The sequence below is a fragment of the Papaver somniferum genome, chromosome 3 (genome assembly GCF_003573695.1).
Source record: "Papaver somniferum cultivar HN1 chromosome 3, ASM357369v1, whole genome shotgun sequence".
Classification (NCBI taxonomy): Eukaryota; Viridiplantae; Streptophyta; class Magnoliopsida; order Ranunculales; family Papaveraceae; genus Papaver; species Papaver somniferum.
The window spans coordinates 144432302-144437881 of NC_039360.1; the positions used below are offsets into that span (position 1 = coordinate 144432302).

Genomic DNA, 5580 nt, shown 5'->3' on the forward strand with positions numbered 1-5580 from the left:
CTGATTTGGTTCTGGGTCAAGGCCTGAGCCTTTGCAACATTTCACAAGCCATAACCTGTTGTTGCACCATGACAGTGCATCACAGATTCCAAACCCAGACATAAGGAGCTCCATCTTGCTTGCAGCTCCACTTGCCACTTGCATAATCTAACCCATCTCCATTGCAGCTTCAATCACCACTCTCAGCAACACTGTAATAGCATTGAAAGCATTAACAATCCAGAACTCAAAGTAATGGCTCCAGATCCTCTGTTACCAAATCCCTCTATTCTACTGTTGCAGCCAATCTCCAACAGCCAATTGTCTCCACTTCTAACTACCTCCGTTAACAGACTTTGGCGTGATTACTTGCCTAAATTAACGGATTTTGGAACAGAAAAATAAGGAAAGGAAATATTTGATTCCTCCCTTAATTATCCAACAACCACTTGTCTTCCTTCCATAGCATACTCCAACATACTCCCGAATTGTCATCTCTTGTTCTTTTTTTAAGGTCTAGCCGTCTTGTTCTTGTGAAGCGGTAATCGTATGCCCAAAGAACTACAGTCGAACCTCGATAAACGAATGTTCGATAAATGAATAACCTCGCTAAATGAATAATTTTCTCCGGTCCCGACTTGGGCCAAGGTGATAAATGAATAACCTCGCTTAATGCATTAATGAATAAAAAAAATTGGATCCTTAAAGGCCCTATAGAAATATAAACGAATAATCACTGAATTATATATAAAAAATATATAAATAGAAACCGAAATACATAATCAGAAACTTTTACATAAAAATATATGTAGGAATGAACTCAGAAAAATTCATCTATGGTTGATTGTTTTTTTCTTCCACCCAAACCAAAATGCACTGCATCCTTAATTTTATGCAATGCTTGCACAATTTCTAGAATATTTTGCTCGTGTTGTAGCAGGTAATTTTTTAAAGTGACCATAGCTTGAAAAACATCTTTAGATGACACATTTGGTTCGACGCTACTATCATCTGGTTCAATGAGTAGCCTGTTTATATAGTTTGCACTGGTACATGTATTTCTTAAACTCTACGTATTCAATTCATAGTGGTCTCGATACACAGTTCCGTACTTATTCTACACGTATATTAACGATTGAACATTGAATGTACACTAATATTAAATCAAAAGAAAACGAATGTTAATCGAATTATTGATAAGAATTTTGACCAATATTTCCTAGGTATACTTGTACATTTTCTCCTATACAATTTAACTTCTTAAATAAGAAAATATTGTTTAAACATTTATCGATAAATAAATAACCCCATTAAACGAATATTTTTTCTTGGTCCCAAGGGCATTCATTTATCATACTAGACTCCGGTCTTTTGTGAGTGAGTATCTAGCCGTCTCCTATTGCACCATGTTTTTCCATTGTTTTGTCATACTAGACTCCGGTCTGTTTTTTCGTTCTTACGTATGGGCACAAATCTAGAACCGTAAAATGGAAGAATTGCAGAACAAAAAGATTGATTTCTAGAAAATCCTAAAGAATCAGGTGCAAGGCAAACGATATTTTCCACGGTACTGTAAGTTTAATTACCAGAGGAGTTAAACTACAACCATGACAGGTCTCTGTCTTTCTCAAATATACAGACATAGGCAGAGGCTTACTGCCATCACACTATTTACATATATCAACAACTCAAGTCAATTCCATCAACAAAAAAAAACAACTCAAGTCAAAGCGTTCACAATTCCCTACATATATCAGTTGCTAATGATGAAAAAAGATTCACAATCTTGGTGCTGTAATGTTTTTATGAGGAAAAAGAATGGACAAATCAACGTTTCACATTTAGAACTCTGCCTTGAGTTATAGTGCTGTCATTGGCATAATATCCACAGTGAAGTCTGATTAAACCACCACCAACTGGGATTCACTCACCAAAAAAAAAAAAAAAAAAAGGAGCCGCAAGTACATATAAAAACTGTATCAAGTTTCTTAGCGAATGATCTTTTATGTCTATATATTGATAACAGAAGAAGTTAAATAAAGAACTTCATCTATAATGTAACTCCAATGGATTCTCTTGAGGATCTGAGTTCTGTAAAGTTTGTGCTCCTTGTAACTGTGCTTGTTCCTACAATTAAAATATGCACATGAAAAGGGTGAAAACCATTAATTAATTATTTCAAATGCAAGAACATTAGAAGATGAATCAAGTTCTCTATCTGGAAGAGTCCATCCAAGACAGTTGGGTGTCGTTACTGGAACTTGTTCCTTCCGGATTTTAGAGTGAACCAAATTAACACGCTCGCTAAAATTTACTGGACCAACCATTTCATCGTAAGTTTCTTCTTGTGCAGAAAAATTTAGATCTATATCATTATCAAACTCCAATCTACGGCGTATGCAAGATCCAACTTCAACACATTCATCATCAGAAATCAAGGTCTACAACAAAAAAAATTGGTGCAACACATATTAAGTTAAAGAAAAGAGACAGCATAACTGGATCCTATACATTTCTATACAAGTAGGAAATTAAGAAAATTAAATTGTACAGAAGAAAGTTACCTGCTCCATGATGAACAAAACTAAACGCAACTTCTTCTTCTTTTTTTTACGGGTTTGTTAGAAGCCGATGATATGATTTTGGTAGTGGTAGATGAAAAAAGATAAATGGATAATTAAATATTTCCTTTCCTTATTTTTCTGTTACAAAATCCGTTAATTTGGGCAAGTAATCACGCCAGAATCTATTAACGGAGGTAGTAGAAATGGAGACAAGTGGCTGTTGGAGATTGGCTGGAACAGTGGAATAGAGGGATATGGTAACAGAGGATTTGGAGCCCAAAGTAATGAGCTCGTCTCCATTCATTTAACCTCCACGGCATCAATGCCTACTTGCCTGTAACTGTAGTGAAATGGCACTAGAATCACTGCTTCGTAACCACAATATTCACCACTGCCAAACTATTAACAACACTAACTTCCATTCTCAGCCTGCACCTGCAACTCACCATCATAACCATTTCATTGTTGGCTGTAAACATAGCCAACTACAATTCTGTAGCTTTACAACTCCAAAACAAACAACACAATAATACCCATTGCTACTTCAGTTCAGCTGCAATCATCATTTCCATCTGCAGCTCACTTTCCATTGCGCTTCTCGACCGTCTCAACTCAGTTAACCATCAATTGCAACAAGTCTTCGTATTCTTCTCTCAACCAACATCAAACCATCCAACCACACAGCACTATTCATCTGAAATTTGAACTTTTAAGCACATAATGTACTGCTTAGTTAACAGCTCCAGCAACTCCTTACTGCAGTGCTCAAATGCCTGCAATGCTTCTTTTCAGCTCAGTTTCACCTCAGTTAGGCCACGTGCAATCACCCACCATTTCAGTTCAACAGGAACTCCATCGTAGAAATCCATTGCAATCCATCCACACAAGGCCAGGATATGACAACATAATAACATCAGCAGCATCAACCAAGACACCAGAACACCCCACTTCATCTCGGACCAAATTCCAACACAAAGACTTTGTAATCTGCACAACCAGCTTCTTGAGTATCAGCTGCACTCTTCTTGTATAACAGCACAACCACCAGTCTGTACACAGACATTCCCATGCTCATTCCTTCTCGCCACTCTACAGTATCAAGCCGCAATCACCACTAAACTTCAGACGCAGCTTCATATCAACTCCCTGTAGCGCATTCTGCTCTTGCATTAGCTTTCTTTGCATCAACAACCATCACCACAGCACCTGCCATTCTCAGCTGCAGCTCATTTCTCGAATTCAGGTTACCCGCAGCATCGCATCGCATCAGAATCCCTACGACTGCAGCTTCGTTTTTGCAATTTGAACGGCAGCAACAATTCTTCCTTGACAGCGTCTAAATACCCATCAGAACCATTTCCTGAGTCTTGCACTGCAGCAGCAACTACGACTTTTTCTTCACCTGAGTTCAAACACCAACTCAATCTCCTGTAATTCCACCAGAAACCCATCTCAGTTCATGCCTCCCAACTCAGCCCTTGACTGCAATTCTTCTCTGCAATCTTGATTCAAACACAAAGCATTCAACCCTGTCAATTCCACCATCTGTATCTCCTTGCATTACTAGCACCTCCTATTTGAGCTCAAACCAAACCCATACACCAGACTCATAGCTCAGTTCCTTGACCAACACCCAGCTCAAACCCATGAATCAATATCTTGCAACCTGAGCTACATCCACCACCTGCAATGCCCTTGAACCTAAAACATACATCTGTCAATTACTCCTGCACCAGTCACTGCATAACCCAACATTCAGCTGCAAAATCTTCAGTGGCATCCATTCTGTAGCTCCTCCCTGCTTGTAATGTGCAATCACATTCAATCAATCCTAAGCATACATCTAGTTTCATTCTGTAGCTGCACATTTCCTTCCTGCAGCAGCAACATCTCAATCACCAGCAAAGAATCTATCTCAGTCTTGTTCACCACTTCCATTTCAAGCCAAACCCAAATTCCAGCTTCAAACCCTCAATTCACTGAAGCTTCCTCAAACCCTAGCTTCTATTTCAGAGGGATCTTCTCTTCTTCATCCATTTCATCTCAAAATCACTACAGAATCCCTAGTTCCTAGATCAGAAGCAAACCCTTAATGTATACCACCAACTTCAATTTCATCCTCAATTCAGAATCCATCTAAAACCCATTTTCGAACTCACACAATCGAACCCAACTCTCTTTTCTTCACTGATTCAAACACAACCCCTCTTCTCAGGTCCAATTCTTCGATCTCCATTTGCAATTCAATCAAACACTCATCAAATATGAGTTTCCCTATTAAGCAGCAGCAGAAATCAATGGCATCAGCATCGAGTTTTTCTCTCTTTGTTCGATCCAGACTTCAATCACTGTATCAATTTCATCTCCTTTTACCGAGTTTCACTGCCGCCATGGCTTCTCTCAATTTCGGGGGAATAATGGGAAGAGAAGAAAACTTCTCTTGAATTTAGGGCTTGTAATGATACAAAGTGATATTGGCACCCTGCATTCCTGGACAAGGGCTAACCGCTTCGAACATGGCATGTCGGTTTCAGAAAACCGACAGCTTAATTCTCAATTCAACTGTCAGTTCTAGGAGACTGACAATATAATTTTCTGCATAACTCCTTTTGCATGACCTAGTCTGCTCCAAATATCGCCAGTGAATTGACCTTTTTGCGCTTTTCGCTCCAAATGGACATTTCTCCTTCTTTTGCTCCAAATGACTCCATTGCACCTAATAAACTCAAACTCACACATAAGATACATAATTTTCAAGAAAAATAGCAAAGAAAGCATAAACTATAGATATAAAATTAGGTATTTTACAACACCTATCAAATTCCCCCACACTTAGACTTTGCTAGTCTTCGAGCAAATCAAACAAAACTTATTCTAAAAGATACATACAACTCCATCTCATGAGGGTTTACTAGAGATATACCCACAAAACCTACTTTTCCAACTTACTAGTTCTCCGTAATGATAGTATCCAACGCGTTAGAAGACATAGAAATTCTGCACACTAGTCATAAGAAGTTAGACACATAAATGAACA

The 5580-nt window shown here is 38.4% G+C and overlaps 1 long non-coding RNA gene across 1 annotated transcript; it reads right to left on the bottom strand.

Moving 5' to 3' along the window:
- Positions 1-1812: 1812 nt before the first annotated feature.
- Positions 1813-4947, bottom strand: LOC113357596. The gene is made up of 2 exons (XR_003363714.1): positions 2544-4947; positions 1813-2420 (listed from the first exon to the last, which is right to left on the bottom strand). It is a non-coding gene; the product is annotated as an uncharacterized LOC113357596 (long non-coding RNA).
- Positions 4948-5580: the final 633 nt, after the last annotated feature.